The following is a 27,334-nucleotide window of genomic DNA, read 5'->3' on the forward strand; positions in this document are numbered from 1 at the left end:
TAACTCAACTATTGTTGTATGTAAAGTAAACAAGGTTTTTAAAATGTTTAAGAAGCTTCATTTAAAATTAAATTAAAATGCAGAGCCCCCCGGACCGGTGGCCAGGACCCGGGCAGTGTGAGTGCCACTGAAAATCAGCTCGTGTGCCGTCTTTGGCACGCGTGCCATAGGTTGCTTACCCCTGATCTAACCTATATAAATCTTAAGTCTATATGCTATTGTAACCACACCTCAGAACGTTTTGGTCTTTGGCCTTTTCTCATGCCCACACTGACCACAGCCAGTTTATTTGCAGCCCCGATTGTCAAGGAGACTGCAAACCCTTTTTTGATCAAGTGTTCAGATGAGTCTCTCCTGACTCATCCTCTCCTATAATCAGGGTGCAGGTTCTTTTCTCCAGAGTAGAACAACAGTCATTGCTACCATAAAGTATCTGATACTACAAAGTATTGAGTGCTCTTAATTTCCGATGAAGTCAACAAAAGAGGTGGGCATCAATACCTAAAAACAACTAACAATGAAGTAGATTTGAGATCTCTCAGAATGGGACAGTCCCTCCCAGGATTGGACCCTAACTAGCTACAAAACAATTCCAGTGAGTTTAAATAAAATAAAAATATTGCAAAATAAAAGCTGCAGAATATAACCATAGCTAGATAAAAACACTATGGAAAACGCAGCTAGCTAGCTCCGAACTCTTAGCTCCAAAATACTGACGACATAAGCTGAAAAAAGTACATTATGACATTATAAAATGTTATGGAACATGCAATGCATCATTTCTCTTAACGGAAGAAAAAAATCAAGCTTTTGGCAAATACAACAAAACAAGTTGGTTTGTTCATCAACAAGGGGAAGACAAAATACATGGCTATCAGTGTTCCAAATTCAGCCATCAGAGTAGATGGAGAAACACTAGAAAAAGTAAGTCATTTTACTTATCTGGGGAGCACGATGTGCTATCATGGTGACACGATGCTACCTGTCAAGTAACGAATATCAAAAGCAGCAAACAACTTTATAAGCTTGCAAAGATTTGGAAAAGTAGCATGAACATCACTAAAACAACAAGGAGTCCGGTGGCACCTTAAAGACTAACAGAATTATTTGGGCATAAGCAAATAAATCTGTTAGTCTTTAAGGTACCACCGGACTCTTTTTTGTTTTTGTGGATACAGACTAACATGGCTACCCCCGATACATGAACATCACTGATACAAACACATGAATTTTTAACACTGGCATCATGTCTGTCCTACTCTACAGAGCACAGCTGTGGAAATCCACAACAGCAATTGATAAAAAGATCAGAGTCCATTGGAAAGAAGATAAGGATACGAAGATTTTCAGAGTCCATCGAAGAAAGAGTTTATTACAACATCTGAAATTCTAAGTAGAGCTTACCAATGTCACACATCAAACATGGCAAGAAGACAACGCTGAACATATTTAGGACATACATTAAGGATGCCACCAACACAACTTCCACATTGAGTGATAACATGGATACCAAAAGCGAAAAACAGGGTGACCTAGACAAACATCAGGTAGAATAATAGAGATAGAAGTCAAATCCATCAACATGACACTTGGAAGCCTGAACAGACCAGCACAAGATTGAAATAAATGGTGAAAACTGGTGGATGACCTATGCTCCCAAGAGCATGGAAGGATAAATACAAAGAAACAGAAAAAGAAAAGCTTTAAAGGGACAGAAGGAAGAAGAAAAACAGAGAATGAACTGGACTCATCCATGCATGCACTGCAAAAAAACAGCTCTCATTTATCTAAACTACATCCAATACAGGGCCCACCGTCACTCACCAAGAAGCTACTCTCCAAAAGGAAAGCTAAACCATAACCATGTAGATGAGTGCTGAGACTATGATGAAGGAGGGGGGCATTTAAGCCCCTAGCTTTATTAGATGCAGGATATACAAGTGATATTAATCAATGGTGACCACTCCTCTCATATTTTACAAGGTTATATTAATTTTACCAGGGTGATTCTGTGTCCTGCAAGACTAACTTGCCGAATATGAACTTTTCCAAATAATTCCCAGGCCCTTGGAATATCACCCCATTATGACACTGTTTCAGAAGATTATGAAATTTTATGCAACGTGCAATGCATCACAGCTAGATGTGGCGATGTAAATGTCAGTGGACATGAGTTTGTCCCAAAGGAGAAACTCAAACCATGGTATTACTCGGTTAGTCAAAGAATAACAAATTAATTAACAAGAAAAAGTTCTAGTTATACTTTTTATTTGACTAACTAAAAATAAGATGAGCTAGCTGAGAATCAGGGCATTTTCATTTGGCAATGGAGAAAACAGAATGAGAACAGCCCCAGATATTGTGGCAGGATGTTAATTCAGGCCTCATAATGAAATTCAGAGAGAGAATAGATAAAAGGAGGACTGTCTTTACAATAAAAATCAGGTACCGGTGTAGATTCTGAAATGGAATGATCCTTTCCTGTTTTTAAAGTGACATGGTAATTCTAATGACAAATTGTGTTATAAATAGACTTGAATTATAATATCCGAAATCCGGCATATGTATTTTCTCTGTTTGAATGGCAGAAGCAAAAGACCATTTGCTACCAAATTTGCAACGTAAACAACACAAAAGAAAATATGGAGTGAAGTTCAACAAAAAACACAATCTGCCACTCTCCATGCTCTCCACTTGATTATTGTCCTTCAGCCACATCACACTTGAGGATAAAGCTAATGACATTGACCTTGAGGTCCTCCCACTGACACCCTAGCAGTGTACACAGCTGGCAGTTAGAGTGACCTTCTGAACTCTACCCCTTTTGACATACTCCATTAATGCATCCTGGACTAACAGCTGATTGAAAACAGTGGCAGTCAGGCACTACGCATATGACCCCTGACACTGCAGGCCTTTTCTTCCTCCTCACAGTCTGCAGCCAATAGGCGCACTCCCTAGGTTGGCTACCATAGTAACCAAACTGCTGCTCTGCAGCACACCGAACAGATGTCATATGAACCAAGATGAATGCGATGGAGGGAGGGGGCGGATAGGAGAGGAGGAGGGAAGAGAGGCATCACACATTCAGAATTAAATGTTCCCACCAGAGGGAGTGAGTCATTTTTAAAGTGCAAAGCTGTATTTATTTTAAAGTTCTAAACACACACACACACACACAAAGAAGTGTTCTTTCATCTCTTTTGCACAGGTGCTTGAGTTTCACAAGCTCTCGCCACAAAATGAAAGCTATGATTTTCCTCTAAAGTCTAACTGAATGCCTGATCTATTTCAGAAATCCACACCAGCATTCTGCCAACATTTCAGAAATGCCCTCTAAAGCTTTTTTTTCTCTTCCCCCCCTGCTCTCCTTCCAGGATATTACAGCAATACAGTACTGCATGAAGTTAAACTATATTACATTGGCATTTTATGGCAAAAGTGCACCCAATTTTAAGATTAACAAGAAACCATATTTCATTTTGGGAGCTATTAAGAAAATAACTGATACGGGGTTGTGTTTGGTTGTCCCCAACCTTACCATTAGAAATTAGTCTTTATCCTGAGGGGTAATCTTTAAATACATTCATAATGGAGCTGGGTTGTTATTAACGTGAACGCTTGAATAACACAAGAATTATTCTCCCCTTGTCCTAGCCCCGGGGAGGGTGCTATAAATAACGAATGCACCATATTTAAAATATATTCTCGACAAATATTTCCAAAGATTACCTTCCTCTGAAATGAACAAGAAAATCGATGCTCCTTATATTTGCAAAATAAGGACTGGATCCCATTGACTGCAATGAGGCTTCTCACATAGTCTCTCTCTGATCACTGCTAAGGGCCAATCCTGCAAAGTGCTCAGTGCCCTTGACTTCTACTGATGTCAATGGGGCTGAGGATGTTCAGCCCCATTGCAGGATTAAGCCCTTCACGATCACAGTCAGAGCTGTTTTATACAAGTGTATTGCTGTGTATTTTAGATATATAATGACAAGAAGTTTGGAGGAAAAATCACCCAAGATGCAATTAACCAATTGAAACAATAAAGAAATTATTTCACAAAGATTAAAATGAGATCACTGATGTTAAGTGTGTGCATCTATATTTTAGATGGGGCTAAAAGTCCCCCCTATTAAGGTTGTCTGACACGTCTGAATCCTGCAGCTGAATCCACACAGGACAGGAATTTGCCTTTGCAGATCCAATTACGGGATCTGGGCCAAAGATTAAACTAGAACACTCAGTTAAATGGAACAAAATATTTGCTATCCCTTCCCTTGTTTGGAATGTGTGATGAATTCACAATTGTATACAGCAACAGCAGCAAATTTTGCTTTATAATTATTTTTAAAAATGCTGCATAGATTGTAGGCTATTATACCCAAGTGTGCAGCATGAAATACATTTGGTAAACAATGTTTACACACACACACACACACACACACACACACACACACACACACCTCTTCCATAGTGAAAGAAGAAAAAGCAATACAGGAATGAAAATGTAACTTTAATCCTTTATCTTCTTCCTCACTCACATGCAGCAATAGAATAATGTAGCTTTATTTCATGTTTAAGCAGTGCTCCAGGCCATTCAAAAAGGCTGAGAGATAATTCAACTTTAGCAAAGTAAAATGACAGAGAAAACCGGATCCTTTGCATTATGCACAAACAGAGATTACTACTATATTTAACTATATTGCAGGCACATTACAAGACCACTAGAGGGCAATAAAATAAACAAGGTTTTGCCTTGGTCATCACACTAAATTCACTACTTAGAGATCTATTACTGCAGTTTTTCCCTCCTTGCTATATTAAAATGCCATGTAATAATGTGGAAATCTATTTGTTATGATTGTTAATACATAACTATTTGTGTTTTTTATATATATAATGACAAGAAGTTTGGAGGAAAAATCACCCAAGATGCAATTAACCAATTGAAACAATAAAGAAATTATTTCACAAAGATTAAAATGAGATCACTGATGTTAAGTGTGTGCATATATATTTTAGATGGGGCTAAAAGTCCCCCCCAATAAGGTTGTCTGACACGTCTAATTATAAGACCCTGTGTTGAGCTGCTCATAACTTTGCCAAAACTTTAACCATGTAGGCTGAAATTTTACATGAGTGTCAGCCTCAAGTGGATTTTTTTTTTAATTTCAGCAGAAATGATTTAGCTGTTTGTGAGAATGGGTCTAGGGAAAGATACATTGTTTTGTTCATGTTAAAAAGTTTTTGGACCCGTTCTCTGAAGAGCTCTAGCCCCCCCCCCTCCCCTGCCTTGGAGCAGGGATTTGAAATTGGGCGGGGGGGAGGGTGACTTTTGTGTCAAGGATGTGCCAATCTGCCCAAATTTAGCCAAGCTGTATGGCTTTCAAAAACTGCAGTTTGCACATGCTCGGCAGAGACTTCTTAGATTTTAGCAGCTAAACTCCCCAAGGATTCCAGCCACACTGGTCAAGCTTCTGCCCGGGAATGAGCAGAACTGTCTCTGCAATTGTAGTCCTGGGCTGCTGTGAGCCATGCTGGATCCATGCCCGGGCACAAACTTCTGAACTGAGAGCAGAGAGCTATCTGTCCTGTGCCTCAATGGCCTCCCTGCCTGGCCCAGGCAGCTTGGAGGAGGAAGCTGCTTGACTCAAATGCAGAGGGGACAAGAGCCAGATCTGAAGAGAGTTGGGGAGCAGGTGGAGACAAGGAACCTGGGATAGGGAGAATGGGACTGCAAGCTGGCAGAGAGGGAGAGAGAAACTGGGATTAGGAGTCACAGCGGGCTAGAGCCTGGAACTGGCTAGACAAGGAGACTGGGAGACAGGTAGGACACTGGGACAGGAAACTTGGTCTGCGACCAGGGGAAGACTGTGACTGGCTGAGCAGAGAGACTGGAAGCCGAGGAGGGAAATGATGTGAGGATGTGACTGGGAGTTGTAGGAGGGGGAGACAGTAAGAGAAATAAGGACTTAGGAGAGTAGATTTGGTCTAAGAATCAGTGGGGGCAGTTAGGAGGAGGTGAAAGGGGAGGAGAGGGAAGGGAATTAGTTAGGTAAGTTGACTGCATTGAGGAACTCAAGGATCTGAATGTGAAGGAGCTACTTAAAGTCAAAGTTGCAGAAACTATCTAGAGCTTGCATCCCAAGCAAGGGACAAAAGACATAGGGAAGGGTTGCAGATCAAACTGGATGAACAAGCATCTCAAACAGGTTATTAAGAGAAAGCAGAAAGGCTATCAGGAATGGAAAAAGGAATGGATCAGCAGGAAAAGCTACCTCTTAGAGGTCAGAAAGTGTAGGGAAAAAGTGAGAACCACCAAAAGCCAACCAGAGCTGGACCTTACAATGGAAATTAAATCAGTAGTAAAAGGTTCTTTAGCCATATAAATAAAAAGAAAACAAGAAAAGAAGAAGTGGGACCTCCAAGTGTTGAGGTCAGGTATGGCCAACATCTAAACAAATGCTTTACCTTAGTTTTGTTACTCTCTGATACATCCTAGAACAGCAATCCTCAGAACAAAACAAAAATGAAGCAAGACACGCAGGCAGGTTGTCAATCAAAACATGTACTAACCATGAGCCAGTTAGGACAGCAATAGCCCAAACAGCAGGTATGTAGCAGCAGGCCCTGAGTAGCTGCACATACCCCATACAATGCATGTGTAACACTGACGGACCCCGGTCATCGGTGGGCAGGATCAAACCTGGGACCTCTGGAGCTAAATGCATGAGCTAAAAGCCATGTGACTGTTAGTTAAGGCTGTAGAGCAAACTCATGAATCTCTCTTCTCTCTAAGTGGTCTTAGTGCCACTAGATGAACTCAGTGTGTGTGTGCATGTGTAACCCACACACTTCCTGTGTGTAGACAGATGACTAGGGATGAGTATAAAAATATTGCTCAAGAATGCAGGGGTGTAATCAGGAAGGCCAAAGCACAATTGGAGTTGCAGCTAGCAAGGGATGTGAAGGGTAACAAGAAGGGTTTCTATGGATATGTTAGCAACAAGAAGGTGGTCAGGGAAAGTGTGGGACCCTTACTGAGTGGGGGAGGCAGCCTGGTGACAGATGATGGGGAAAAAGCTTAAGTGCACAATGCTTTTTTTGCCTCGGTCTTCACAGACAAGGTCAGCTCCCAGACTGCTGCACTGGGCAGCACAGTATGGGGAGGAGGTGAGCAGCCCTCAGTGGTGAAATAACAGGTTAAGGACTATTTAGAAAAGCTGGACATGCACAAGTCCCTGGGTCCGGATCTAATGCATCCGAGGGTGCTGAGGGAGTTGGCTGATGTGATTTCAGAGCCATTGGCCATTATCTTTGAAAACTCATGACGATCGGTCTCAGGCAATTGAAAAAAGGCAATATAATGCCCATCTTTAAAAAAGGGAAGGAGAATCCAGGGAACTACAGATCAATCAGCCTTACCTCAGTCCCTGGAAAAATCATGGAGCAGGTCCTCAAGGAATTCACCAAGGGCAAGTCATGCCTGACCAACATGATTGCCTTCTATGATGAGATAACTGGCTCTGTGGATATGGGGAAAGTGGTGGACATGATATACCTTGACTTTAGCTAAGCTTTTGATATGGTCTCCCACAGTATTCTTGCCGGCAAGTTAAAAAAGGGTGCTGGGGCACATGACTTATGAGGAGAGGCTGAGGGAACGGGGTTTGTTTAGTCTGCAGAAGAGAAGAGTGAGGAGGGATTTGATAGCAGCCTTCAACTACCTGAAGGGGGGTTCCAAAGAGGACGGAGCTCAGCTGTTCTCAGTGGTGGCAGATGACAAAACAAGGAGCAATGGTCTCAAGTTGCAGTGGGGAAGGTCTAGGTTGGATATTAGGAAACACTATTTCACTAGGAGGGTGGTGAAGCACTGGAATGGGGTACCTAGGGAGGTGGTAGAATCTCCATCCTTAGAGGTTTTTAAGGCCTGGCTTGACAAAGCCCTGGCTGGGATGATTTAGTTGGTGTTGATCCTGCTTTGAGCAGAGGGTTGGACTAGATGACCTTCTGAGGTCTCTTCCAACCCTAATCTTCTATGATTCTGTGAAATGACATGCAAATTCACATATGGCTTCATCGGGCTGCTGATGAGCTTCAAAAAATGTTTTTCTCTTTAACAGAACAGAATCTCCAGAAATACTCATTGAGGAGTTGCACAGCCCCATCAAAGGAGGAGTTGGGCTCCAGGAGCCCATCATAAATATCAGTGCCATCACGGCCTAAACAGTTCTGCAGCAAGGGTAACCTAGCAGCACTGGAGTGTTACATAATCTGCACTAAGTTCCAGAAATTACGAATGAAGTCCCACCGGTCAACAGTTGAAGGATGTGCAGGCAGCATGGGTTGCAGAATAGAAGCACTCGTTGCCATAATGTTATGCTCTGATGCACGCCAGAACAGGAATCCCCAAAACACACACAAAAATTCAAAAGCAAGACACACAGGAAGGTTGTCAATCAAAACACGTCCTGACCATGAACCAGTTAGGACAGTAACAGTTTGAACAAAACATAACAGTCCAAACTACAGACAGGGCCTGCTGCTAGATGAGTAGATGCACATACCCCATGCTACGTGTCAGTGTGCACGCACACGTACACACAGAGAAACAGGAACTGGAACACTGAGTTCAGGAAGCACACAAGAACAGGGAGCAGGAAGGCAACACACACACACACCAGTCACAGTTTTTAAATGAGGGTAATAGAGGAGCTTGGGAGCAGTGGCAGGATGGCTGATGGGAATGAGGATAAGGAAGTAGAAATTACTACATCCAAAGTAGAAGCAAAACTCAAACAGCTTAATGGGACAAAACTGGAGGGGGCCTGGACAATCTCCATTCAAGAATATTAAAAGGAACTGGCATATGAAATTGCAAGCCCAATAACAATGATTTTTAATGAACCCATAAACTCAGGGGTCATACTCTATGACTGGAGATTCGCAAATATAGTACCAATATTTGAGGAAGGGGAAAAAAAAAAGTGATCTGGTAAACTACAGGCCCCTTCATTTGACCTCAATTGTATGGAAGGTCTCAGAACAAATTCTGAAAGAGAGAGTAATTAAAGACTTAAAGGTAAACGGTAATTGGGATAAAATACAACATGATTTTACAAAAGGTGGATCGTAACAGACCACCCTGATCTCTTTCTTTAAGAACATAACCAATTTTCCAGACAAAAGTAATGCAGCCAATCTAACCTATCTGGATCTCAGTAAAGCATCTGATACAGTTGCACATGGGAAATTATTGATTAAATTGGAGAAGATGGCAATTAATATAATAATCGAAAGGTGAATAAGGAACTGGTTAAAGGGGAGACTACAACAGGTCATGGAGAAAGGTGAACAGTCAGGCTGGAGGGAGGTTACTAGTGGAGTTCCTCAAGGATCAGTCTTTGAACAAGTCTTATTTATCATTTTCATTAATGATCTTGGCACAAAAAATGGTAGTGACACAAAGTTGGGAGGTATGGCCCATATCATATAAGGTGATCTGGACAACATTGAAACCTGGAGTAATAGAAATGGGATGAAAATAATAGTGCAAAGTGCATGGTTATGCACTTAGAAAATAACAACAAGAATTTTTGCTATGAACTGGGGACTTATCAGTTGGAAGCAACAGAGGAAGAAAAAGACCTGGGTGTACTTATTGACCACAGGATGATTATGATGACTACCAGCCACCAACATGATGCAGATCTGAAAAAGGCACTTCTGAGACCTCATCTGGAATACTGTGTGCAATTCTGGTCTTCAATGTTTAAGAAAGATTAATTCAAACTGAAACAGGTGCAGAGAAGGGCTACTAGGATGTTCAAGGGAATTAAGAACTTGCCTTATGAGAGGAGATTTAAAGAGTTTAGCTTGTTTAGTTTAACCAAACAAAGGCTGAGAGAATATATGATTGCTCTCTCTAAATAAATCACAGGGATAAACACCAGGGAGGGAGAAGAGTTATTTAAGTTAAGGGCCAATGTTGGCACAAGAACAAATGGATACAAACTAGTTGTCAACAAATTTTGACCTGAAATTTGATGAAGGTTTCTTACCATCAGAGGAGTGAAGTTATGGAACAGCCTTCCCAGGGGAGTAGTGTGGGTGAAAACCTAACTTGTTTCAAGACTGAGCTTAATAAGTTTATGGAGGGGGTGATATGATGCCTACAACGGCATATGGCCCATCTACAACTGCAAATATCTCCAATGGTCAGAAATGGGACAGTAGATGGGGAGGGCTCTAAGTTACTATAGCGAATTCTTTCCCAGGTGTCTGGCTGGTGATCTTGCCCACATGCTCACGGTCTAAGTGATCATGATATTTGGGGTCAGGAAGGAATTTTCCACCAGGCCAGATTGGCAGAGAGTCTTTTTGCTAGCCAGGAGGTTACACTATATCTATACACCTTTAAACAATTATACAGATTAACTTGAATTTATTCAGATTTTTATTTATTGTGATAAAAATGGTGAATGATGCATTTCTTATTTACCAGATGATTAGTTTTTTTTAACTTTTGATTTGAACCAAGTTCTATTTGGATGGAAATTCAAAATCAATTAAAAATGCACAAAACCAGCATTTTCAAATTATTTATTAGTTAAATAAAACTACCTTTAATTTGCAGGATTCATATGAAAAAAAACACCATGTTTTGCATTAAATGTAACTGATTTATTAAACAAAGGAAGTATTTTCTATAGTTAATGAATTAAACTGTTTCTGGTCACCATGTTCTTCAGGATTTTAGAATTAGTAGATGTTATCCTCTCACACCTAGTTTTTATCCATAGATTTGAAAAGGAAAACAAGTTCTCCTGCTTTTTCAGCTCTCAATTAGTTTCTTTACTTTAAATAAACTAGTAATTGAACTGAACTAGTTGAACAAACTGAAATGAATAAAATATTCTCTCTGCACCTGCAGAAAAAGCTACCGCTACCAAAGCTGGCTTAGCATTTCAGCAAAATGGCTCGAGGTGCTTAGCCTGTGACTTCCAACAGTTCAGTGATTTGAAAAAGCAACAGAGGGTCCTGTGGCACCTTTAAGACTAACAGAAGTATTGGGAGCATAAGCTTTCGTGGGTAAGAACCTCACTTCTTCAGATGCATCTGAAGATGACTTGCATCCTCACAATAGAAAGCTGTAATTTATGATCAGTCCTGATTCCTGCCCAATCTCATCNCATCCTCACAATAGAAAGCTGTAATTTATGATCAGTCCTGATTCCTGCCCAATCTCATCGTTACGTATGACTTCAGGTATCAGTAAACTACGGGCTGGAACGTCACCATTCAGCTTGGAGCCCAAAAACATACAACACGATTACTAGCTACAGTTCTAGACCACCAGCGACTCCAGCCAGTAGGTGCTGTTGCAGACAGCAGCCAAAGCCAGGACATTCAGAGATCTTTCTACATTTTGACTGGACTTTCTCTGCCCTGTGCTGATTGGCTGTTTGTGCCAACCCTCTCTCTTCTCCTCCTTCACAATCCATTCACCCCAGTTTCTCTCCACATCTGCACCTCTTACCCTCTTCACCCCTGACCTGTCCCCCTCTCCTTGTCCTTTCCATTTAGCTTACCCCCTCCCCCACAAAAATCATGGTCCCATTGTTCATTCTGCTGGTGTGTTATACCCGTTCCCCACTCCATGTCTGCCTTGTGTACTTAGAATGTAAACTCCTTAGGGAAGGATGTGTCTCCTACTCCAGTGGTCCTCAACCTTCCCAGACTACTGTACCCCTTTCAGGAGTCTAATTTGTCTTTGTCCCCCATGTTTCACCTTACTTAAAAACTACTTCGTTACAAAATCAGACATAAGATCACAAAAGTGTCACAGCACACTATTACTGAAAAGTTGCTGACTTTCTCATTTTTACCATATCATTATAAAATAAATCCATTGGAATATAAATATTGTACTTACATTTCAGTGTATAGTATATAGAGCAGTATAAACAAGTCATTGTAAGAAATTTTAGTTTGTACTGACTTCGCTAGTGCTTTTTATGTAGTCTGTTGTAAAACTAGGCAAATGTCTAGATGAGTTGATGTACCCCCTGGAAGACCTCTGCATACCCCCAGAGGTACATATACCCCTGGTTGAGAACCACTGTCCTATTCTATGTTTGTACCGTGCTTTGCACCCATTCTTGGTTGGTCCTTAGGCACTACCATACCAAACATGATTAATAAACAATACTCATGAAGTAGATGTGGACACTGCATCCCACTCTAACTCTGAGACTCAGACACAAATGAACCCTGCTGGTTTGAAATTCATGCTCTCTTTGGTGCTGGTTTTATACATATTTTACTCCTTCAGTGAAAAACAGGCAGCTGTCAAACTTCACACTGCTCTTCTGGGTACTCTTTTTTCCCCTTCCCTCTTTCTCCTTTTCTGGTTTATGTTTTTTAAATAACTAGTTCCGCACATATGACACTGTATTTTAAAGACTGTACATACAAGAATGATCCCATGGATGTAAAAGAGAAAATTCCTATGGCGGTCTGCACTATCACTCCCACCATGACCAGTGCTGAGGTAGATGGGCAAATGTTAGAGCAAAGATTGGAGGTTTTGACTATGGGTCTGACCCTGCGAAGTGCTGAGCACATTTAGGAGTTGGCAACGCTGACCATCTCCCAGAAAGCATTTACCATCTACCAGGATCAAACCATACGGGTCCAATCCTGAATTTCCTATGTGCCCGAAACTCCCACCGAACTCACTAGAAGTTTTGGGCATGCAACGAATACAGAACCAGACCACATGCAATTTGTGGAAATTAGTGTGGGAGAAAGAGATCTTGGCACTAAAATATCCTGGGATCAAAATGAAAGTGATAATGCTCCTTGCAAAGCATGCTCTGTGTCTTCTTTCCAGGAAATATTGATTTGCTTTCCCAAAAGCGGAGAGCTATATTTGACTCAGTGGTGTACTTCAATGGCAGGAGATACAAAGTGCCCTCTTACAATTGATCTGGAAACCAGTACTTAAAATGAAAAAATGTTAGGGGCCAGATTTTTATCTGTTACTGTAAATCTGGAGTAATCCCATTGATTGTAATGGAATTGTTCTGGAGCTGCAGCAATTCAACTGACCAGAATCTGGCTCTGGGAGCCAACTCCCGAGAAGTGCATGCAGATCACATGAAGTTACTGTTGATGGCAGTGGGAGATTTATGGGCTCAGCTCTTATCGGGATTTGGCAATACTTTGGTACATGCAGCATTATATATGATGGCCAAAATTTTCAGACCTGAGTGCCTAATGCGGGGCTCCTAGATCCATATTTAGACACAGGCAGCATCTATAGTTGACTCAAAAGACATTTGCAGTTGCTCAACACTTGTGAAAATCAGGCCACTTGGGTGTCTAAATATGGATCTAGGAGCCTCAGTTTAGACACCTCAGGTTTGAAAATTTTGGTTTTATATTTTAAGGCTGGGTAAATAATGGAACAAATTCCATGAGCAGTTGCTTGATATTTTTGTGCCCGGTTTGTGCCCTATTTTTGTCACATACACAAAGACTGAGGTTTGGACAATAAACACCTGTTTGAATAACAATGTAGCATTAGGAATAAGCAAACTGGTTTGGATAGAGTAAGCGTTGTTCTGAAGTTTCACCATCAAGCACATTCACATTCGTTTAAATACTTAAAAAAACCCGTAACTTCGGTTTCATTTTTAGCATCTCTGCATTTGAGGCTTCTCCCAGGCCAAAAGAGGTAAAAAAAAGAGTAGAAATGGCAGAGAATGCCTCTTGGGAAGAATTCTGCCGCATGTCCTCATCTCACCCCTCACAATGCAGGCTTTGATTTAAAAGCCCCTGTACTTATACAGTAACAAAATTTAACTTGTTTAAATGGAAAAATAAGGCAGCTTTTTTTTACTTTTTACTTTACTCAAGTCATGGGAATTTGCTTGAGTCAGGTTTTGGGTAAAGAGTCAAGGATCTGAAGATTTAACCCAAATTGAACATAATAAAAGCGAGTTATAAGACCATACGATGTTGTAACCTTCACCTTCCTTTATCTCAATCGCCTCTCATCACCACCTGTTATATAATGCTGAACTTAAACAAAGCTCGTTGGAAGCAGGAACTGTGTCTATCTGTAAAGCACCATGCTCACTTATGGCACTCTGTAAACAATCATGAATTCAATTATTGCATTTATGTTTATGGCATTTAATATGCTTATGAAAATTGTAAACTCTGATATAACAAATGTATAACCAAGGAAAAAGCAACAGAGAGTCCTGTGGCACCTTTAAGACTAACAGATGTATTGGAACATAAGCTTTCGTGGGTGAATACCCACTTCATCAGACACATGCCACAGGACTCTCTGTTGCTTTTTACAGATCCAGACTAACACGGCTACCCCTCTGATACTTGTAACCAAGGGAAGGAAATCTAAAATAATGAACTAGAAGCCAATCGGGATGGTCCACATGACTGGCCTAGCACTACAGAACACATGGTTTGACAAGTTTCAGAGCAGCAGCTGTGTTAGTCTGTAGCCGCAAAAAGACATGTTCTCTGTATGTATATATATCTTCTTCTTATATGTTCCATTCTATGCATCTGATGAAGTGGGCTGTAGCCCACGAAAGCTTATGCTCAAATAAATTTGTTAGTCTCTAAGGTGCCACAAGTACTCCTGTTCTTTTTATGGTTTGACAGACTGAGGGGCATCTAGCTTCTGTCAATGTTAATGCATGTCTTAATGCTCATAATTTCACTCCCTGGGTCAATCATGGAACTCTGACTTGAAGACTAACTTAATAATCATCTGCCTAAAATGTATAAAAGCATGACATTTGTATAATGGAGTTGGAATCTTTTCATAAGTTGAAATGCGTAAAGAGCAAGGGAGGAATAAAGTTCCATCAGAAACACATATTCTTAAGGTAAGTTTATTTGATATTTACATTCATTTATACAAGATCTAGTTTCTAAAAATGGTTTAATGCTCTGTTCAAATGTTAGCTTGACGCAGTGGCTGGGGACATGTTCGCAATGCAATAAAATTAAAAGGCATCTTTGCCAACCTCAGTGACCTTCAACCTACGCAGATGATTGCAAAAGAGAAGGTACGGTTTAATATTCTTCATAATCACTATTCCAAATGCATGATCAACAACTGGATATAAAAGTGACTGGATACTAACAAAAGCCAAAGGGCTAAGTAAAGGGCCTGGCCCTTAGGTAGATGCACAGTGTGTATACCTGGGGAAAGGGCCAAACAGCACCTCCCCATGTGCAGCCTGCCTGAGAGCAAGGGACATTTGCAGTCTGCAGTCAGTGGAACAGAATCCATATGCAATGCATGCTGCACCCAATCAAGGGATGTAGCAACTCCACTTGTGTTCCAGGGAGCTCTGAGAGGCATTGTAATGCCTTCCAATGCTCTTCCTAGGATGGCACATCTCCATATTGTCCTCAGTGCCTTTAAGGTACAATCGCCCCTACTGTTTAAGCCTGGGTTCAGAGTAAAATCATCTTGATAGTAATAAGAAAATGTCTTTTCCCCCACATGTGAGACCCGACAGTGTGGGGATGTAGGGAAGCTTATTAAGAAGTGTAAATCAGATGAATGATGCATTTAGTGAGCAGTGAAGATACATGTGATGTCCTTAATGAAGCTCACATGGCTACTGGCCACGTCAGACATGACAAAATGTCAAAAGAATTGGTGAATAAATATATACATCTCACAAGGAAGTCTGGAAGTTGTCAAATTCTTGGGTATAGAATTTCAAGATAAATGTAACCAACAAAGCACAACTGTGGTGTTATTCAGCCAGGATTACTCATCTCATGGACATATTTATCTTATTGCTATGGAGTCAATTCCAGGAGACTCCTACAAATGGATCATGTTATGCCAGGTTCATCCAATTAAAGATTTTATCCTGCTACCCCAGTCATCTAGAAGTGCAGCTAGGAGTACTATACCAGTTTCTAGTTATCTTTCTACTGTCAGGTGACAAGACGGTTACTCACCGTTGTAACTGTTGTTCTTCGAGATGTGTTGCTCATATCCATTCCAATTAGGTGTGCGCGCGCCGCGTGCACGATCGTCGGAGAATTTTCTACCCTAGCAACACCGGCGGGTCGGCTGTGGAGCCCCCTAGAGTGGCGCCTTCATGGCGCTGGATATATACCCCAGCCGACCCGGCGCCCCCTCAGTTCCTTCTTACCGCCCCTGACGGTCGTTGGAACTGTGGAGCGCGGCGTAGCTGTTCTCCACTCTCCCTAGCTTATTCCGTTTATTGATAGTTATAGTTATAGTTCTAGTTGTATATAGTTAGATAGTTGTTTAAATCACTTTATTAATAGTTGTTGTATAGCTAAAGGGGATTAAGGGGGTTGTTCTCCCCCTTTTTCCCCTGGCGCGTGGCCGGGCTCATGCCCAAGGCTCCCGGCTTCAAACAGTGCGCGTCCTGCGCTAAGCCTATGCCAACAAGTGACCCGCACGACTCATGTCTGAAGTGCCTGGGGGAGTCCCATCAGACAGATAAGTGTAAGATCTGTAAGGTCTTCAGACCGAGAACCAAGAAGGAGCGGGACTTTCGGCTTCGGCAACTCCTTATGGAGGTGGCACTTAGCCCGGACGCTCCATCGGCGCGTCAAGCCCCGGCACCAAGCGCCTCGGTGCGCAGTGCCCCGGCGGCACCGACTATTCCGACTCCGCGAGTGGCGTCGGACAAGCCTCCACGGCACCGGACCCCGTCGGCACCGCACCCACAGCAAGTGCCTCGGCGCCGATCATTATCACCGGGACATAAAAAATCCCATAAGACACAGGGGACTGCCGTACCGAAGACGCCTGCTCCCCCGGCGCCGGGGGTAGAGCCGCGTCCGCCTGTGGAGCACCAAAAACAGGTGCCTCCGGCACCGTCGACTCCGGCTCTGAAGCCGTTGAGTCCGGTGCAGACAGGATCACCACCGCGACCGGCGGTGATACAGTGCCTCCCGTCGACCCCAGAGACCTTCGCGACGGCGAGAGACTTGATCGCTCTCACGGAGCCGGCACCGCCCCAACCACCGGCACCGTTGGCGCCGTTGACTTGTCCGGTTCAGTCCAGGGGGAAACCTGCCTTGCTGCGCCCTGCATCGCAGGGACTGGAACCACGGCACCGTTCCAGGTCCCGAAGCAGGTCCCCACGCCGCTCGCAGTCCCGGCGCCGTATATCACCTCGGCACCGGTCGTACTCGCGGCTAAGATCATCGTCGCGGCACCGTTCTACGTCCCGGCACCGCTATGATCGCCGGTACCGGTCAACGTAGTTCTCGGCACCATTACGATCGACGCTCAACGTCGAGGGGTCGCTCCTGGCACCGGGCCTACTCGAGGTCGCCGTCCAGGTCCAGGTCCGACTCCCGGCACCGTCATCGGCACCGATCGCGATCTCGGCACCGATCGCCGGCACCGCACAGAGATAGAGCATCTCCAGACCGGCACTGTGCGGCACCGTATCCCACGGGGATCATCTCGGTGCAGTCGGCACCACCATGGCCATCGAGATCGGTGTCTCGCTCCTCTGAGGACGCATCGAGATCGGCATACCCCCCTCAGGGGCAAACCGAGGAACAAGATATGGGCCACTGGCAGGAGTTAGCAGAGGACCCTGCTCACGGCCCCTCTCACTGGTCATTCTGGACCCCGTGGGCGTACCACCAATCGCAAGGGGCTCCACTAACTTCAGCCTCTCGCTCGGGACACTCTGACAGAAGGGCCCCAGAGTCCACCATCTCTCGCCCTCCTCCAGGGGGCATGGAGGCTTCTGTGCCCGCACCACCTGACGTCCTGGACCCAGGGGCAGGTGATGCTCCGTCCCAGGAACAGGCAGACCAGGACCCACCCTTGGATCCCTTACCACCTGAGGCGTCTTCCTCTTCCTCTCCAGATGAGGCAGTGGCGGGCACGTCGTGCACAGGTCCACCCCCGATAGATCTTCGGGCTCATCAGGACCTCTTACGTAGGGTGGCCCATAATATGGACCTTCAGGCGGAGGAGATAGTGGAGGTGCAGGACCCCATTGTAAATATCCTCTCGGCGGATGTCCCATCCAGAGTGGCGTTGCCCCTGATCCGCACGATCCAGGCTAACGCCACTACGATATGGCAAACTCCTGCCACTATTCCACCCACAGCCAGAGGGGTGGAGAGAAAGTACTTTGTCCCCTCAAAGGACTATGAGTACCTGTATACTCATCCACAGCCGTGTTCACTGGTGGTGTCATCGGTGAATGCAAGGGAGCGCCACGGACAACAGGCCGCAGCGCCCAAATCGAAGGAGGCTAAGCGCCTCGATTTGTTTGGCCGTAAAGTTTATTCAGCCGGAGGGTTACAACCAACCGGCGCTCCTGAGCCATTATAGCTTTAATTCCTGGAACTCTATGGGGAAGTTCAAGGAATTGATTCCCCAAGACTCCAGGGAAGAGTTCGGGGCCTTAGTCGAGGAAGGTAAGAAGGTGGCTCGGACCTCCTTACAAGCCTCCTTAGATATAGCGGACTCGGCTGCGAGAACCCTGGCGTCAGGTATCGCTATGCGAAGGACCTCCTGGCTCCAGGTTTCGGGTTTGCCCCCTGAGTTGCAACAAACCCTGCAGGATTTGCCCTTTGAGGGACATGGGTTGTTCTCCGATAAGACGGACTCTCGCCTGCAGAGCCTCAAGGACTCCAGAACAATCATGCGCTCCCTGGGGATGCACGTTGCGGGTCCTCAGCGCAGGCCATTTAGGCCTCAGCCTCAGCGCTTCTCCCCCCCCCCCCACCTCGTCAGAGACAGGACTCTGCCCGGAGGCGGGGGCGAGGTGGTAGAAGAAGGTGGACCGGCCATCAACCCGGTCAGAACCAAGGGCCACCAAGGCCACCCTCAGGCCCCAGACAGAACTTTTGAAGGTGCGGTCGAGGACGGCGCCCCAGTCATCCCCCAGGATCCAGCCCCCTCCTTTCGGGATCGCCTCTCTCACTTCCACCTTGCTTGGTCCCTTATAACCTCGGACCGTTGGGTCCTTCGCACGGTGGAGAGGGGATACGCTATCCAGTTTTCTTCATCCCCCCCCTCCCACCCCCCTTCCCCGTCCCTCTTCAGGGACCCTTCTCACGAGCAACTTCTTATACAGGAGGTTTCCACGCTCCTTTCTATGGGGGCCATAGAGGAGGTTCCAGTAGAGTTAAGGGGCAGGGGATTTTATTCCCGTTACTTCCTGATCCCCAAGTCCAAAGGGGGTCTGAGACCCATCTTAGACTTGCGCGGACTCAACAAATTTATAGTAAAGTTGAAGTTCCGCATGGTCTCTTTAGGGGCCATTATTCCTTCCCTCGATCCTGGAGACTGGTTCGCCGCCCTCGACATGAAAGACGCATACTTTCATATTGCAATTTACCCACCTCACAGACGCTTCCTGCGATTCGTGGTAAGCACGGTGCACTATCAGTTTGCAGTCCTTCCCTTCGGCCTATCCTCGGCCCCAAGAGTGTTTACGAAATGTATGGCTGTTGTGGCAGCGTACCTTCGTCGACAAGGGATTCAGGTGTTCCCGTACCTAGACGACTGGTTGGTACGCGGTCGCACCAAAGAGCAAGTTCGAGCTCACGTCCACATAATAGTGCACACATTCAACGAGTTGGGCATCCTACTCAACAAGGACAAATCCACTCTAGAGCCTACCCAGAGAATAGAATTTATCGGCGCAGTCCTGGACTCCGGACGTGCACAAGCTGTCCTACCAGACAATCGCTTCCATACCATCACGTGCCTCATTCAAGGGCTCAGGGCCTTCCCAACTACCACAGTGAGGTCATGCCTTGCCTTGCTGGGTCACATGGCTTCTTGCACGTACGTAACCAGGCATGCCAGACTTCGGCTTCGCCCACTCCAGACCTGGGTGTCATCGGTATACCGCCCACATCGGGACAGCCTGAACATGGTGGTCACGGTCCCGAACTCGGTCCTGACCTCCCTCACCTGGTGGCTAGATCACAATGTGGTTTGCGAGGGGATGCCATTTCACGCCCCACAACCCTCTCTGCACCTGGTCACAGACGCATCATCGCTGGGTTGGGGTGCCCATCTCAACGAACACCATACCCAGGGCCTGTGGACTGCACCCCAGCTAGCCCTGCACATCAATGTTCGGGAGCTGATGGCGGTGCGCCTGGCGTGCCAGGCATTTCTCAATCTCCTACGTGGCCGCTGTGTGTTAGTTCTCATCGACAACACCACGGCCATGTTTTACATCAACAGGCAAGGAGGAGCACGTTCGTCGACTCTATGCCAAGAGGCGATTCGCCTATGGGACTTCTGCATCGCCCACTCAATCCATCTCACGGCATCGTTCCTCCCTGGAGTCCAGAACACTCTAGCGGACCGACTCAGCAGGTCCTTTCAGACGCACGAGTGGTCTATCCGTCCGGACATCTTATATTCCGTTTTCCAGAAGTGGGGGTTTCCCCAGGTAGACCTGTTTGCATCTCGAGCCAACAGAAAGTGCCACGTGTTCTGCTCCCTGCAAGGACGAGCTCCGGGCTCTCTCTCGGATGCGTTTCTCCTCCCCTGGAAATAACACCTGTTTTATGCCTTCCCTCCATTTCCTCTGGTCCACAAGGTGCTACTCAAATTGCGCAGAGACCAGGCACAAGTAATTCTGGTCGCTCCAGCGTGGCCGAGACAACACTGGTACACCACACTGTTAGAGCTCTCGGTTCAGACACCGATCCCGCTCCCATTATGTCCAGATCTCATATCTCAGGACCACGGCCGACTGCGTCACCCCGACCTGCAATCGCTCCACCTCACGGCGTGGTTGCTCCATGGTTCACCCAGGCTGAGCAGCAATGCTCGCACTCTGTCCAACAGATTCTGCTGAGCAGTAGGAAGCCTTCAACACGGACCACGTACTTGGCCAAGTGGAAGCGGTTCTCCTGTTGGTGCGAACAACGAGCCATGTCCCCGTTGCAGGCACCTATTCCTCTCATATTGGAATATCTCCTCTCCCTAAAACAGCAAGGTTTGGCGATATCTTCAATTAGAGTTCACCTGGCCGCCATATCGGCTTTTCACCCAGGGGAACTCGCGTCCTCGGTATTCTCTAACCCGATGGTTGTTAGGTTCCTCAAGGGCTTGGACCGGATGTACCCACAACAGCGTCAACCTGTTCCGACGTGGGATCTCAACCTGGTTCTCTCCAAGCTCACAGGTCCTCCATTCGAGCCACTGGCCACCTGTTCACTTCTGTACCTATCCTGGAAGACAGCCTTCCTCGTAGCCATCACCTCAGCAAGGCGCGTTTCTGAACTCAGGGCGCTTACATCCGAGCCCCCTTACACAGTTTTCCATAAGGATAAAGTGCAGCTTCGTCCACATCCTGCCTTTCTTCCTAAGGTGGTTTCTCCGTTTCACATCAATCAGGATATATTTCTCCCGGTCTTTCATCCTAAGCCACATGCTAATCACCAGGATCAACGCTTGCATTCTCTGGACGTACGCAGGGCCCTGGCTTTCTATATTGACCGCACAAGACACTTTAGAAAGACGACGCAACTCTTTGTTGCGGTGGCCGACCGAATGAAAGGCTTACCGGTCTCCTCACAACGCCTATCCTCCTGGATCACGTCTTGCATCCGGACTTGCTATGACCTGGCAGGTGTCTCGACACCACCCCTCACCGCTCATTCCACGAGGGCCCAAGCTTCCTCGACTGCTTTCCTGGCTCAAGTTCCAATCCAGGACATTTGTAGAGCTGCAGTTTGGTCATCAGTCCACACATTTACAGCTCACTATGCACTAGTGCAGCAGTCCAGGGACGATGCTGCATTCGGATCAGCGGTTTTGCACACAGCAATGTCTCACTCCGACCTCACCACCTAAGTTGGGCTTGGGAGTGACCTAATTGACTCATAGACTCATAGACTTTAAGGTCAGAAGGGACCATTATGATCATCTGGTCTGACCCCCTGCATGCTGCAGGCCATAAAACCATCCCTACCCCTTCCCTGGACTCTGCTGTTGAAGTCCCCAATCCTGTTTTAGGTGACTTCAATCGGCAGAGACCCTCCTGCTAGAGATCCCTGCCCCATGCTGTGGAGGAAGGCGAAAAACCTCCAGAGGAATCGATATGAGCAAGCACTCGAAGAAGAAAAGACGGTTACTCACCGTTGTAACTGTTGTTCTTCGAGATGTGTTGCTCATATCCATTCCAAACCCGCCCTCCGTCCCCACTGTCGGAGTAGCCGGCAAGAAGGAACTGAGGGGGCGCCGGGTCGGCTGGGGTATATATCCAGCGCCATGAAGGCGCCACTCTAGGGGGCTCCACAGCCGACCCGCCGGTGTTGCTAGGGTAGAAAATTCTCCGACGATCGTGCACGCGGTGCGCGCACACCTAATTGGAATCGATATGAGCAAGCACTCGAAGAAGAACATATATTCTGGAAGTAACAATGAAGCCCAAGTTTTCTGCTGGTCAGAGTAATATGAGAAGAATTAATGATTGTTCATTGTAAGCCTGGTCATCCACAGACTCAAATATCTGTGGAATGCACAAACATAGCTATAAAGGGGATGTTTATATCATAGATAAATGGCAAAACAAAAAAAAGGCGGCATTTGGGGGGATCAAGTTCACTCATTTTCACAAAACTATTTTCAAAGGTCGAGTAACCACCACTGTTCATTTCAGTATTGATGCAAAGATGGGACAAACATTTTCACCTCTGATACTTGAAGTTCTGAGGCAGACACATTCAGAAGAGGAGTTATCAGATGCTTTTGCAACTACTGAAATCCAGAAGCCTTATTAAAAACAATCTTCTACATCCTAAGAAACTTGTAAACAGCCACCTTCTCCTAGTCAAGACCAATGTGAACAACCTTCTTCCAGTCACAATACATGATTTGAATCTTTAGAAGATTGTCTGTGTGAAATGATACTCATCAATAATCTCCCTGTAGCTGTCAATGATTTATCACATATAACTGCTCTGAGTAGAAGAAGTGTAAAGCCAACAGGTGTAAATTCTTCCAAAAGAAGCAGGTAGACAACAACCAATGTCACTTTCTAATAGACAGGTAGTGATACCAAACAACAGGACATCTGCTGTAACTGGTTGATGGATGCCTTCCTATGCTGAATATGACAGTATATAAAAAAACATAAAATTCATCCCTGGTAAAATTCTATTAGCTCTTATGGAATTGCACCAATGATGAATTTGGTCCAGTATATTCCTTTTGCTGTTTAATTCAATGAGAAATTTTAGACATTTCATTAAATGGTTGGTCTTCGGCTCTAGTCATCTGTCAAAATACTCAAAAACATTAGGCATTTGATGAAATGCCAAGTGAAGTGATAATTTGACCAGTGAAAGTTTCAATCATTTACGTGAACAGCTGGTTTGACAATACCTTAAAATCAAATTTCACCCTAGTCTTCTTTCTTTCATGGAATCATGGCTATTATGATGGGGGGGGGACACTTACAATGTCATTTAGTCCATCCTCCAGCTAGGGTAGGATGCTTTTCTTCAGTATATCTTTTCTAATGCTTTGCATGTCTACTGTAGTTCTAAGCCTCTCCAGCAACGAAGATTCCATCACTTCCCTCGAGAGACTGCGCCACAGACTAATAGCTCTGGCCACTAGGAAAGTGTTTCCTGATATTCATTCTAAATGTTCATTTGTTTAATTTAATTCCATTACTCCTGTTATACCATTGTTTGGTTTTATCTTCTCAAATCAACTTATTGCCTAACTAAGGCTTGGTCTACACTAAACCCCCAAATCGAACTAAGGTATGCAACTTCAGCTACGTGAATAACGTAGCTGAAGTTCCAAGTACCTTAGTTCGAACTTACCTCGGTCCACACGCGGCAGGCAGGCTCCCCCGTCAACTCCGCGGTACTCCTCTCGTCTAGCTGGAGTACCGCAGTCGACGGCGACCACTTCCTGGTTCGACTTATCGCGTCCAGACAAGACGCGATAAGTCGAACCCAGAACTTCGATTGCCAGCCGCCGAATTAGCGGCTGGGTGTAGACATACCCTTAGACTTCAGTGGGGCACTGTGCCAACCTCGCATTCCACCCATGCAGAGCAGTTTGCAGGATCAAGGGGGAAAAGGATTTATTATTGCTGTTGCAGTTTAACCTGCTTGTCAGGAAACACCAAGACTGCTTTTGTGCTTCATCTAGAATTTCTTGTCTCATTGATAAAAACAACTTATTACTAATCTATGTGGCTTGGCAGAGGGCTGGATATTTAAAAAAATTCGAAGGCTTTTATTCTTTTTATCAGCCTTCAGTTGTCTCTCCCGATTGCTACCCCTGGGGGGAAAGTTACAGTAACTGTCTCTCCAAGACCTCTGCCACCCGCCCGATAATGCAGCAGCATTTGGCAGCATTTCTTTATATGGAGCCTCTGAATGTCTGAAGCTAGCAAATCAACTTAAAAAGTTTTCGTATATAGAACAGCGGTCAGGAGCTTATTTTCCCCCCACGAGGGCTAACATCTGTATGTCAAAGACTCAGGTTTGAGACGCCGAAGTTTATAACTTAGCCTTAATTATTAGAGACGGCTCAGACATTTTTTATGAATTTAGAATCCCCACTACAGTCAACAAATTCAGGGGGGCCCCTTAAACTGCTTTGCATCTGGAGTTTGTCCTGTGAGAAATTTGCTTTTATAGCAAAGAATATATTTTGTGCCATATGTCTGCACACTGGCTCCACTATCAATCTTTCCCCTGTAAAAAAGTCACTGAAACCTACATCAGTTTAGGAAGCATATTACATACGCTTCCTTAAAGTAACCTCTGCATGTCTTACACTGGTCTTTTGCAATTAACTTCAGTGGATTCCTGGAAGCCTGCAAACTTTGTGCGTGCAGCTTGGTTGAACCTAGTACGATTGCAATTTTGAGGGGAAAAAATCTCTCTCCCCCCACCCTAATTCTGCATCTGGATTATTGCCTAGATAATTAATTTGACAGCCGGACCCAAACTCGCAACTTTCTCGAAAATTAAATAACCTCAGGTTCAACCGTATTAAAAAAATCCCAAACACCTCAGCTTCAGACAAAATGGATTGAAGCGCTAACTCACAGCACGTTCATCAAGTTCTGGCCCCCATTTTCTGTTTTTATAATCACACTTACACCTTTGTTACAATTCACTAACAGTGGAACCGTATTATAATACATATTACCATTCACGGTCTACCACTGTATGCACTCAATTTCATAAACAGTCAAAGATGCTTGGCCCCAATACATATTCATTCCTGGTTGCTGTATTGCCATTTCTCAGCTGTTAAACAGCTACATGAATCAGCAGCAAGTGTCACAGCTTAAAATAGATGTGTATATGAGGGACGCTCAGGTTCAACGCACAACCTCATTCTTGCCCCCTGGACTAGTCAGAGGTAGACATGTTGCTTACTCAGCATGCTCAAGTTCTGGGAGGAGATCTTCATACTAATGGACACTGTTGAGCAGATTATTAAGCAGAGACTTTGAAGGGCACAGAAGAGCACACTTCTGCAGCTACTTGGTCTTCTGTGCCTGGAAGGATAACGATACTGTGCCACCTTCTAGGAAGTTTGTGCAATTTGAAATGTTGGGTTCTTCAGGACACTGACAGGGATGCAGAAGGCCTACAGGAAAAATATAGCCTTCTCCCACTTTAAAGCCAGTGTTTTCCAGCATTCAGATAGCAAAGCGATGCATAACTTTACTGTTTCATAGGTATAAGAATTGTCATTCACAGCTGTAGCAGTCCCTCCTGAACAGGAGCCTGTCTCTAATGCCTCCACCAGCTGCTTTAGAGAAGTGTAAGAAACCTCATAGTGTCTTGTTGTGGGACATCCCATACTTAAAGGAAGTTTCTTCCTAACTCCCATGAGTGAATGGCTGCCTTACATCCTGAAGCAGGAGGATTTCTATCCCAATAAAACATAAAAATTTTCCTTCAGTGTAACAACATAAACAAGATAACATAATGTATACTTGATCCTACATCAGCACAGGCCGCTGGACTAGATGACCTCCTACATTTCTATGATTCTATGGCTCCCTGAAATCATCCACTGTTAATTCTTTTCAAGGTCTCAGCTGAAAACCCCCCCCAAAAAACAGCTAACCTGCCTGAGTACATGTTCAGTTATGCAGTGAGATAACAAACAAGACAACTTGGCTTTAATTTAATTACAGTGCTAGCAAATCATCGGTGCCACTCACACATACATTGTTGGTACTATACGTTTAGCGTAGTGCAGGATGCGGGGTGCATCAATGCGTATTTTGGAAAACCAAGCAGTATGCTACACATAAATGCCCTTTATCTGACTGGATAAGGTTTATGGAGATGCATCTGACATATGCAAAAGTGGCTCAAGCACTGTTGCGCATCTACTGTTAGTAGAACATGAATTTATAAGGCAGTTTATTGTATATATTTACCTTAAAAATAATCCAATGCAAATCAAAGGGGAAAAAAAGGTTCCTACAAAATATGGGAATGGGTCACTGCTCTCTCAGCACAAGAGGTTTACTATAACTACAGTGCTACTGTAGATGATACGGCACTTGCTCAGGTAACTACAGTACATGTTTGTTGAGTAGCAGAGTAATTGACTGAATATTCGCCTTTTTTAAAGTCACCTTCCCAGTGCAGAAACAAACTATGAAGGATATCAGTTACATATTTGTGCCTAATTATATTAATACATGAATTATATGCCCTTTCCATCTAAAGTAATAGACTTCAAACAAGCTAGATTTTATAAATTGTGCCATTAGGAAATTCAGCTATAGAGATGGCAGTTCACATAGCATTATGTTATATTGTTTTGTATTGTGATTTTGCTTTCAAGTTAGTATCAGTTTGGTGACACTCACAGCTTTGGGAGAGCAAACAGAAAGCTATAAGACTCATATTGTGATATGGCTCAACTGATGTGAGCAGAAGAGAGAAGAAAGCATGTTAGAAAAGCCCTGGGGTCAAAGTAACAATAAATAGCACGAAGTTCTGTAAGGTATATATGAAGAAATAAACTTCAGCAGCCACTTTGTACCCAGAGAACCTCAGGCGGCTTCAGATCTATACTCATGTGGGTGCAACTATTAGAAAAATATGTAGGCAATTGCACACAATTTGCATGCACAGTTACTAAGGTGCTAGCAGCCATTTGGAAATTGGTTATTTGCATGTTCAAAGCAGTGATTTTCAGATCAGACCATGGCAATTGCATAGGCAAAGTAGTCAACTGTATGCATAATTTTGTGCATCCATGCAGAGTTATAAAATCAGA

At 44.6% G+C, this 27,334-nt stretch overlaps 1 protein-coding gene across 1 annotated transcript in view; it reads right to left on the reverse strand.

The window, feature by feature from the left end:
- MSRA (methionine sulfoxide reductase A) overlaps positions 1-27,334 on the reverse strand; it is a 441,610-nt gene that overhangs the window by 116,236 nt on the left and 298,040 nt on the right. The gene's annotated exons all lie outside the window — the stretch shown is intronic.

This window comes from Trachemys scripta, chromosome 3 (assembly GCF_013100865.1).
Source record: "Trachemys scripta elegans isolate TJP31775 chromosome 3, CAS_Tse_1.0, whole genome shotgun sequence".
In the NCBI taxonomy this organism is placed as follows: Eukaryota; Metazoa; Chordata; order Testudines; family Emydidae; genus Trachemys; species Trachemys scripta.